The sequence below is a fragment of the Poecilia latipinna genome, unplaced genomic scaffold (genome assembly GCF_001443285.1).
Source record: "Poecilia latipinna isolate Pla-1442-1.1 unplaced genomic scaffold, P_latipinna-1.0 Scaffold798, whole genome shotgun sequence".
Lineage (NCBI taxonomy): Eukaryota > Metazoa > Chordata > Actinopteri > Cyprinodontiformes > Poeciliidae > Poecilia > Poecilia latipinna.
The window spans coordinates 73377-84219 of NW_015113414.1; the positions used below are offsets into that span (position 1 = coordinate 73377).

Here is a 10843-nt window from a genome sequence, read left to right on the forward strand (position 1 = left end):
AACCGGTTAGTTTTTTTTGGAATGCAACACCAAAATTTTTTTGAAAAAATTTCCTATTTTTAAAAATTTTTTTTTTTTTTTTTTTTTTTTTTAGAAGAACATATCTTAAGTATTCAAAAGAAAATGCAGCTTGGAACCAATCCAGGAACTCCACTCATTCTCCTTGGTGCTGATTGGCTGAAAAGCACCAAGAGCAGAGAGATTAGACAGTACTAAGACAATTTCTTCTGTACGTAGTACTACTTATTAAGCTTTCTTTGGTGTTTAAACCATTAAAATTGTCAGATTTAAGCTGTTGTAGAGGTCTCAAGTCAATTTTTATTTCTTGGCTTCATTCATGTTCATTTACAGTAAAAACCTGTGAATATTATCTGAAATAAAATAATTGAAGATGATGAGCTGGATTGTGAAAATCACAAAGGAACTAAGGAACTCTTTTAATCAATATTTACACTTTTAGAAAGGATTAATACAAAATCAACAATTTTGGTGTCAGCTTAAGAGCTCATTTCCATCTGGTAGCAACATTTTAGCTTGCGTGAAGGTTGAAACTTCATGCGTCTTGTTAAAGAAACTGATCCGAGGGGTTTTTGCTTCTCAACACCTTTGAAACGAGATGTAACCAGTCGAACGGTTGAAACAGAGAACACAGGTCTGAAGGCGCCTTTCAAGGAAAATCTCATTTCCTTTAAAATACAGCTGTGCTCTGGGAATTTTTAGATTCATCCAGCCATGGATCACAGAGAGCTTCATTACCTCGGATCTGCATGCTGTGCAGGCTTACCCGGGGATAAAGAAAAAGGCACTCCCTTAATCTGGCAATAATCCACCGTTTTACTGAGGGAGAGGAGGATGAGGGCAAAATTATAAAAACCAGATCACCACTGCACTTTAAAATAATACCGTGAGCCAGACAAAGATGGGCTCCCTGCGTGGAGTTCTGGGTTAGAAACGGGGCAATTAAGTGTGGGAGGCTGGTTATCTGCAGCGGGACACATGTGTTTCTGTTCAGATCTCAGAGCTTTGTTTGGGATTTATTTATGCAGGCAGATGAGGATCTGATGTACACATTAATTCTTGATTTTATGGGATTCCACTGAAACCAAATTAGCCAAATAATTGGTACATGAGTGAATATCAGTGCCCTTCCCTCCAATAATGTATTAAGTAATGTAAAGTGATTAAGTCAATCGGTCTGCTCACAGAAAGCCCAACAAGCAGAAGCAAATTACACTGGAGGAGTGAGACGTCACTCCAGAGGTCTAGCAGGGCACAAACTTTATAAAACTGTTTTCTTATCGAGCAAATTATGAGAAGGCTGTTAACTATGTGAGCCACTGGGACAGTCAGACAATCAATATGGGAACACTGAAGACTCAAACAATATTAATATTAGGAATAAAATAGATGAATAAATAACAAACATTAATAGTAAATGTAATCGGACAAAAGGTATCAAAAGTGCAAACGAACAGATAATTCCTGCAACTTTTATTGCATTTAAATGTATGGCAGCCATATTGAATTTAAACTAGTGACATCTTGGCAACTTCTGTTCAATTATTTTGACTTGAAACTTGGAAATGCGCAACTTATGAGTAAAAGAGCACGTATTTTAGAAATGGAAAGCATGTGAGATGAAAACATTTATGTTGAATCTAATTCAAGCAATATCTCAATAAAATGTCTCAATCTTTTAATTTTGTTTTTTTTTCCCCTTCATTTATTATGATGGATTACTAGAGTTATACTAAGAAGAAAAATAAATAAAATAGTTTTTCTTTAAATTATATAAATAAAGATGTTACAAGAATAAACTCATATAAGAATAAAGACAAAATAACATGAGAATAAAGTCCTGATATTTTGAGAACAAAGTTATAATACTACAAGTATAAAGTTAATTCTCATATTATTTCAACTTTATTCTCAAACAAATTTATTCTTGTAATATATATTATTTATTCTCGTAAATTTGTCTATTTGTGTCATTTTTTTTAAATTTAATTATTTTTTAGAGTGGCCATAATTTTAAAAAGGTAAGGAACGGGTGAATCAGTTTTTTCTGAAATAATGTTTAGTCGTTATTTGAACCAGCACAGTTCTCAAATACACCATTGAAAAGATGAGTTTCTGTACTTTACTGTAAAAATCAACTTATGTTCTAGTTATTGTTCTCAACTCACTTAATAAATGATGTATGTATATATAATTATTTAGTCTTCAAATGCAGAGGAAGTTTTTAAATTGGGTTGAATTTAAAAACTACATAATGTGTGTCCCTTTTTCATTCAATATATACAATTATTTATGAGATTGAGAAGCCTCCCATTCTTTTTTCTTTCAAATGCATTAAATATTATGCATATCCTGAAATATTAAAAAGGCACTTGAGAGCAACGCCATTGCAGTGTGATGCATGTTACATGTGCTACATTTAGCCTCCATGCACTAAACAATTCCAAGTTACTCAAACAAACACTCTGCTGCTGTGAATCTAAATCTGTACCGCTTGATGATTTTAAATATTTCTAATATCTGCAGCACTTACAGAATCAAGAGGTAAAATAACGAACCCAGCTTTCTTATCGAGCTCTAATTAAAGGCGTCTGTGTGACCCATATTTTTGGGATGAATGAGGTTTGGGACTCAGTGCCACACAGAGAAGTCCGAACTTTTACAGATTTTGCATTTTAAAAACCATCAATTTGACTGTAAAGACGCATACGTAACAAAATGGGTTATACATCAAGTTTATATAGTTTAGAAGTTACTATTGGTTCCAGTAAACTCATCATCTAATGTTAACAAAAGTAATCAAAAACATTTCAGGGACATTTTAGCTGCTGATCAGCTGATCCTGGACAGTCAGGAGTTTCTCAAACACTTCAACTGAAATATGAAGCATGTTGAATATGTCATTAAATATCTGATGCTGGCTTTTTTGTTCAAGGTTATTTGGGCCTGCTGGTTTTACAGAAACTTTTAAGACCTTTGAAACTTTATTGACAGAAAACTGAGAATCACTGGGAACAGATCCCAGTTCTGATTCTGACCACACGTTTCAGTTTTTAGTCATTCCTTGACCAAAATGGATTAACATTTTTTTTAATTAGTTTCATTAGATTCAATCTTACATTGTCAAATTGTCTTTAGCCAAATTATGACTATCAGATGTTCCTTTTTCCAATTTTAAAAACCAGAAATTGGAATCTGTTTGGTTCTCTATAAAATGCATGTAATTTTAAATTTAAATTAAATATTTTAAAAGCAATAACTGTGGAGAAAAAACAGAAACTTTAGCTTTACATTTATCTTTTCAAAAACTAAAATGATCACCCAAATAAATGTACTAACAATATAAATACAAATTGTCTTTTCTGTTGAATCAACCTGAAAACATTTGATCTCTGTGGTTGTTTTCAGACTGTTCATCTACTAACATCACATTTGATTGGATTTAATTTGATCCAGTATTTTTTCCCTCATTTTTTCCTCACTTTGTTTTGGTCCCAGGGTGACATTTTTAGTTTTCATCTAGTTATTATTAGCACAAAAAAAAACAACACATTTATTAATGATGATGGCAATATGTTTGACAAAATGTTTTATAAAATAACATTTGTATTTCCTGAGCAATATTTTTATAACTGGCTTCAGGTTAAGATGTACGTGGCTCTGCTGACACACACACACCAAAAACACCCCCATTGTCTGCATCCTGTGTAGACATGGTGCTTGGAAAGGTTGTGTACGTGTGTGTATGTGTGTGTGTTGGGGGGTGCAGGCCCCACACAGAGGACCTTTGTGAAACTCTGCCCATGAAGCCCGGCTGAATGGACTCTTTTTACACTTGTGTAAACCCGGGGGCGTCTCTGGCACAGAGGCCACGCCTCGCTCACCTCTGACCTCCACCTCTGACCTCCACTGGATTTGGTCAGGAGGTGCCTTTCGGTCACCATGTGCTCATGTGCAAAGCCGAAAGCAGCTCAATCTTTGCTTCACCCCAGTTCTCAAACTCATAATGTAGTTTCAGTGAAGCACAACCAGCAGGCATCAGAAGCTCAAAAGGCTTTTTATGCCCAAATGGTTGACTGAAATTTCAGCAAAAACCAAAAGCGGTGAACAAGTTGAAGCAGAATTGGATACATATTCCCCCAAAAATAGAATGAAATCTTCTCTTCAGAGGGAGACCATGTCGGTTTAAACCTTCCTTGACCCCTGAATCACCACGCTCTCTGTGTTTACCAAAGTTACAGGTTTGCTCACTTCCACACGCAGACAGAAAAAGCCCAAACCTGCTTCAGGTTAATGGATGAAATGGCTTTGTTGACCTAGGTGTTTTATTTATCAAGTGCCTCTTTACTTCTCCATTCCAAGCCTTCAGCTGCACCCCCAGAGGACAAACCAGAGCGCTTAAGAGAATCCTGTGGATCAATAAATCTGTTGTCTTGAATAGCAAAGGAATGGCAAACCCCACGAATTCAAACTGTTTGGTCAGTTTCAGGTGAAGAGTATGCCTGATCCAAGACACAGCAGCCAATTTCTTAATGAACTGCAAGTGATTGTTAATAAGACGGGGATTATAACAGTAAGATGTTTAAACTGACAATGAATCATTAACAGGACACTTTTTACTGACTATAAACAATGAACACATAGCTATTCATACAGTTTTCCCCACTTATGCACAGAAAAAGCATCCCCATAATTGTAAAGGCTTGCAAACATATTTACAGCCCTTAATGTTTTCATTTTAATGATTTAATTCAAAAGTCAACTATTCCAGGGATTCTACTGTTGATGAGTGAGAACAAAAAAAACATATTTTTGTCAGCATGCATGATGCTGCGCATAGCGAAAAGCCAACACTACTTCCCACTGCACACACTGGCTCCAAAGTCCTACATGGTGGTGGCAGCATCATGCTCTGGGGTGGGGCAGCTCATCACATGGATGGAGCTGAAGAAAACCTTTCAGAGGCTACAGTATAGATGAGGTAGAGAAGGACAACAAACGTAAACATGCAGTCAGAGAAACAATCAAATGCTTCCCCTTACAGCATGTTAATGTGTTAGAATGGCCTAGTCAATGTCAAGAGCGCTCTCCATGTGATCTGATTGGGACGTTTTGGAACCAGAAAACCAATTCAGTCTCTACAAGGTCCGAAGCTAATAGAATCACGACCTAAACAACCTGCAGCTGGTTCCGACCATTTCCACCGCTTCCATTCTGCACCACGCCGTGTTGGTCTGTCACATAAAATCCAGTTCAGACATACTGGAGTTTGTGGAAGGATGCAAACATTTTGTAAAACATTAGCATCTAGACAAACCGAAAACAACAAGCTGATAAATGTGACCACCAGCCAGTGATCGATGCGACTCTGGTAAACAAGTGACTTTATCCTTGAAGAAAACAATCTGGCTCATTTATTGTACAGTGAAATAATGAAAGCGCCCTTGTCCTGCTGTAGTGTAATATCCTGCATGTTGTTTAAAAAAATGGATTATGTGCAGAGAAGCAAGGCAAAAAATAAGGCTTGAAAAAGCTATTTTGTCCACAGTTTCATGCAATCTAAGGTGTGTGTGTGTGTATGTGTGTGTGTGTGTGTGTGTGTGTGTGTGTGCTGTCATGCGTGTGTATTCGCTGACTCTCCTCACTGAGATGCTGCAGAATCGTCTCAGGCTTACAGCTGCTCTGTGCAACAACAGGACAATGTTGACATGAACTCATTACTCTGCCTGAGCTTCTTATATTGTTCATAATGTGTCAAAACCACATCTGAGTTATCCTAAATTTAAGCCATATTAAATAGAGAACAATTTCTGCACATTTCTGGTATGGTTTATCTAATCATAGAAGTTCAGTTTTTTGGCAGGAAAAAAAAACATTTGTTTGAAATATTCTGGTATTTCTAAGATGACAGACTCACCGCATCACAGATCTTCCAACATAATTAACAGAGCTTTTATTAAATATTCATAACTTCGTCCAGACCAGACTCACCTGGACTGTTTTACTCCTGGAGAACTAAGACTTCATCTCATCTGAACAGAGCCGACTCTTCCATTCCTGTGTTTCCCATTTTGAAGAACAGCTTGACTCCACACTGGGCCTCTGCATCCCGTCACATCTATGGCAAAGGGAAACACTGGGGTCAATTTGATTTGATTTCTGAATGAGAAATGCTCTTGTTGCTAAATGAAAAGTTGTATCCAGTGAACTTGTTTGAGTTTTCAGAATATTTATTTTGCTTTCAAAGGCTGTCAGGTTTATGCAGATGTTTGGAATAAAGACAAGTTTATTTATTTTAAAAAAATATTTTTCTTTTAGCTGATGAAAGTTTGATGGAAGGAAAATCTCAGGTCATCTTAATGAAAGTGTATTCTTATTTTCACATGTTTGACAATCAAAGTCTTCAAAGTGTCCTTTGTGAAGACCCCAAAGGAAGAGGATACTTTTATGCGTCTCATTGAAAATCACTTAATTATCCCTAATATCCCATAAAGTGTTCACTTCTCCTTACATCCTTCCAAACTGTCTGAATCTGTTCTGCTTTGGGAGGTCACAGGGAAAAGTGTTTTGACCATAAAGCTGCTGAGACAAACACTAAACCCCACACGGACCACGGTGGGGTAATTTTCTCATTAATAATTAACATATTTGAACCCATTTACACTCACTCACTGTCAGCTGATCTTCTGCTCTGGAAAAAGCAGAAACGGCAGCAGAGAAGCAGGGATGTTAGAGGAGCGAGTCGCTGCTCCGCTCCGTCTTCATGAGCTGCAGACCGACGGCATGAATCAGAGGGATTTCACTCAACGCACTTTTTTCCACCACAGACCTTTACAGATGTAACATCTTTCAAAAGTTAAGATTGTATTGTAATTATTTTTTAGTATTAAAATGTTGCCTTTTAGATTCATTTGTAGAGAAGGAATACTTAAACTACCAACTGACTTTTGTTACTATAATCTCCCTTCCTCTCATCTGTTTATGATTTAAAACTGTTCTGTTGTTTACTCCTGTGTTGTTCTTTATTCTTTAACAACACTGAGGAGTTTTGGTCTTTCCAAATAAAATCTGTACATATTTGCATTAGTTGCCCAGCATTTAATCAGCTTCTACTGCGAGCTAAACAGCGACGTCCCTACCACCTGGCACAATGCAAGGAGCATCACCAGAAGGTGGGGGACGCCATCTTGGATTTTAGTGCCACATCAATCGCAGAATCAGGTTTGTTGAAGGAAAAAAAGGACATTGGTTACTCACTTGGTAATCTGACATTTTCTCATTTACTGACAATTTGTCAGATTACTGACAAAACGATTTTGTCAGCTGCACTAATAGCATCCCTGGTGCAATTTCTCAGTTTTTCCATATTCTTGGAAAAAGTCTACTGTTTTTGTTCTCACAAAAAAAAAAATCAAAAATGTTTTAAATTGCCCCTTGGAATCAGAGTATGCTAGTTTTGACAACTTTACGGTTCTTTCTTATGTAGTAAATTTGCTCTTATTGCACATGCTCTTATTCTTACTTGTTCTATTAAAAGATATTTCTATCCAACCTAAAACATTAAACATTTCTGCTTTTTAAAGTCAGCTTTAAAATCATCTTTATTAAGCAATTTGAATTGAAAATAATTACTTCAAGAAAGAAACAAATAGTGCTATATTTTGTTGGGATTAATGCTTTAAAAAAGACTAAACCTGCTGTCCTTCAACACTAAGATTAACTTTATTCTCTGTTAAATGGGACGTCTGTGTGTAATGTTTCACAGTCTTTACTGGCGGCCATATTTTCTGGTTGTCTTGTCTCTTAGCAATAAAATGAGCAGAAATCTTGCTTGAATGCCGAGGTCTGTGGTTCGCCTTCTGACTGGGCTAGATATCAACCATATGTTGGACCACAGACAACATTTTTGTCTGTATATTAAAACAGAAACAGCATTTTATTTTTCCCCCCCTTTCAACACGCACAAATATTTACAATAAATCCGATTTAAGACATCAAACAAACACTCCTTCCCACTCTCCAGTTTACACCAGCAGTGTGAATTTGTTTTTCTGCCCGCTTTCAGCAGCTCTCAGTCTGATTCCTTTCCTGAAGAGCTGCTTAATAGCCTCTTTCCTCTCACAGGAGATTGCACAGACGTCTTTGCTGGGCCAAAACGCCCAGAGAAAAGCTAACTTACTGCTAAATACGTGGACTCAGATTCATCTCACGTCACTGCAATGAATAAAAGAACTAGTCGTGAAGTGGAGAATGAAGTCTACAAAGAAAGACGGTGAGATTTTAAAATAAAATAAAAAGGAAAAACTGCATATAAAATACAGATTTATTGTTAGAAAACAGTTACTGCTTTAAAACTAGTGTTTTTAATTTGATAAATAATTGTCTGCAGGTTTTTCACATTAGACAAGACCTGAAGAAACAAATAATTGACTAAATACACGAACCAATAAATGACTTAATGAGTGAGGAATGTCCTGGAAATCAAATGGCTCTTAATTTTATGTACAGTCACTCTGTCATTGAGAATATAACTTCCAATCAGGCTCCCTTATTAGAAACTTTTAAAAATAACCTCTAACCATACTTTTCACTCAGCTCACATTTCTGTCTTTAAAACATTTTTTATGGTCTGATGTAATATTCTAATGTCAACTGTTGTGTTTTCATTTGCTGGAAGCAGAACATCATAATTTCCAGCAATAAAGACTTGAAAACATCACTCTGTGTGGAATTAATCACATTAATGTGTTTCACTTTGTGAACTGAACTACTAAACTTAATGGACATTTCAGCAATATTCAAATATATAGAACATAAATGTGACATCTATGTTGCTTTAAATCTCATTCTTCTAGTCAAAAGTTCCAAAAACGGAATGAAACTTCAGTGAAAATGATTAAAAATAATGAACCTACAGGAGAAACCCAGGACATGGATCCAAGCAGCGAACAGACCAGGAGCTGAAATCCAAAGCAAGGTGACTGCTGACGAGAGGCAGGTGGCTGATTACTGACGAGGTGCAGCGGGGAGGGAAGAGAACGGACTGAGGGAAACTGGAAAATGAACAACAGGAGCTGAACAGAGACATTAAGAGACCATAAATCATAACAACACTTAACAAAATCTAATTGCATGAACAGAACACACGACAAAACGGAGAAACTCCACAAACAAAACCAACAACAAACGAAAACAAAATTTTGTATGGCAAGACCTTTCGAGAATTAATGAATGCAGCAGGGGATGATGCGACATACATGGTTCTAATTAAACAAAGTTCTTACTGAAAAACTGTTTTTCAGAGGGTCGTGGTGCTTATATAAAAATAATACATTGATTTGATTGCTTTTATGTAAAACACAAAATAAAAATAATTAGTACTGCTACTACTACAATATAATTTATGTTAATGTTTGCTACAACATTTGTGTATTATTGCAAATTAGACACATAAAGGCAAAAATGTAAAATTAAAAAAAAATGCTTAATTTAGTCAAAAATTGAACAGTCTCCTACCTGTTGGTTGTTGAGCTTTAACATAGGTCGTGTGACTCATTCGTCAGTATCGCCGCCATCTTGTGAGAGGCATTCTAGCAGAGCCACCCTTCAAAATCTGAACAAGGTATGCTCTGCTCTACGGGGTTTAACTCAATCTACACTAAAACAACAACAACAGCAACAACAACAACAAAAAAAACTTCTGTTGCACTTTAGAAATAAAATGAATAAATTCCAAACAATGAAAAGACAAAATTACCAAAACTAGAGAATATTTTTTTATTAGGAGATTCTTTCCATCTAAAGCAGGCAGTGTTACTATCCATATAACAAGAATAAACAATTTCTCTTTTATTGAATTAGTAAAATAATTTGATTTATTGTTATTATTACTAGTATTTAATAAAGTAATCCCTAAATTGTTTTTTTTTCTTTCTTTGTTTGCATATTTGTACAGAAGTCAAACCAGATGTGTAGATGTTATTACTCTGTGATGAAATGTTGTGCTCCACACTTTCTTTGCTCGTTTGCATTTACAGAGATGAATGAGAACGTTTCACTGCTTTACCAGCTCCTTCTGTTTTGTAGCTCCAGTTTCCCCCACAGGCAGCCATGAACTGCAGGGGAAACGTTGCTGTGAAGGAAGCCCAAATCCAAACTTCTTTATCATTTTCTCTCCTTTTCTTCCCCGTTCTGCTGGGAAACGAAAGGCATGTAAAAACTCTCATTCCTATTGTACAGAGAAGGGCCAGCCAAGCTTGTGTGTCCATAGTGTTTAACCAGTGGACCGATGGCAAACGACAGAGTAATCACCTTACAGTGCTGGTGAAACCAGAAGGCCCGGTCACTGCAGGGAAGCCCCTCACAGCTAATCCTTCATCACTTCAGTCTTCGGTTTCCAGTGTCTGTGAGGGAATCATGCAGGATGACACAAATACACATTTCATTTTAAACAGTATTGTAACTTCAATCAAGACCATTGGGATCTTGTTAGAACTGCTGAATGACAGATAATAAAACTATATCACTGGCATGAATCAAACAGAAGACTTGAAAATGTAAGGTCTCAGCCACTAAATGTTTCCAACTTGAGGCCCATATCCTGGATTCAGATGAAAAAGTAAACAATTAAAAAAATAAAAATATTGCAGTCACCTTGTAAAATAAAATGTTGTTTTAGAATAAAACTTTGTTTTATTTTAAAATTATTTTAATTTTAACACTAAAAAAAAAAAAAAAAAAAAAAAAAAAAAAAAAAAAAACCCCCCAAAAAAACCCAACACTTTTTCCCCCCGAAGAAAAAAAATGCCCTCAAAAAAAGGGGGGG

At 36.1% G+C, this 10843-nt stretch overlaps 1 protein-coding gene across 1 annotated transcript in view; it reads right to left on the reverse strand.

Moving 5' to 3' along the window:
- LOC106956222 (zinc finger and BTB domain-containing protein 16-A-like) overlaps positions 1-9039 on the reverse strand; it is a 48128-nt gene extending 39089 nt beyond the window's left edge. Inside the window, exons 1-2 of the mRNA XM_015046922.1 lie at positions 8934-9039; positions 6010-6136 (exon numbers count right to left, since the gene is read on the reverse strand). The gene's annotated coding sequence lies outside the window, so the exon portion shown is untranslated. The remainder of the gene's footprint in view (positions 1-6009; positions 6137-8933) is intronic.
- Positions 9040-10843: the final 1804 nt, after the last annotated feature.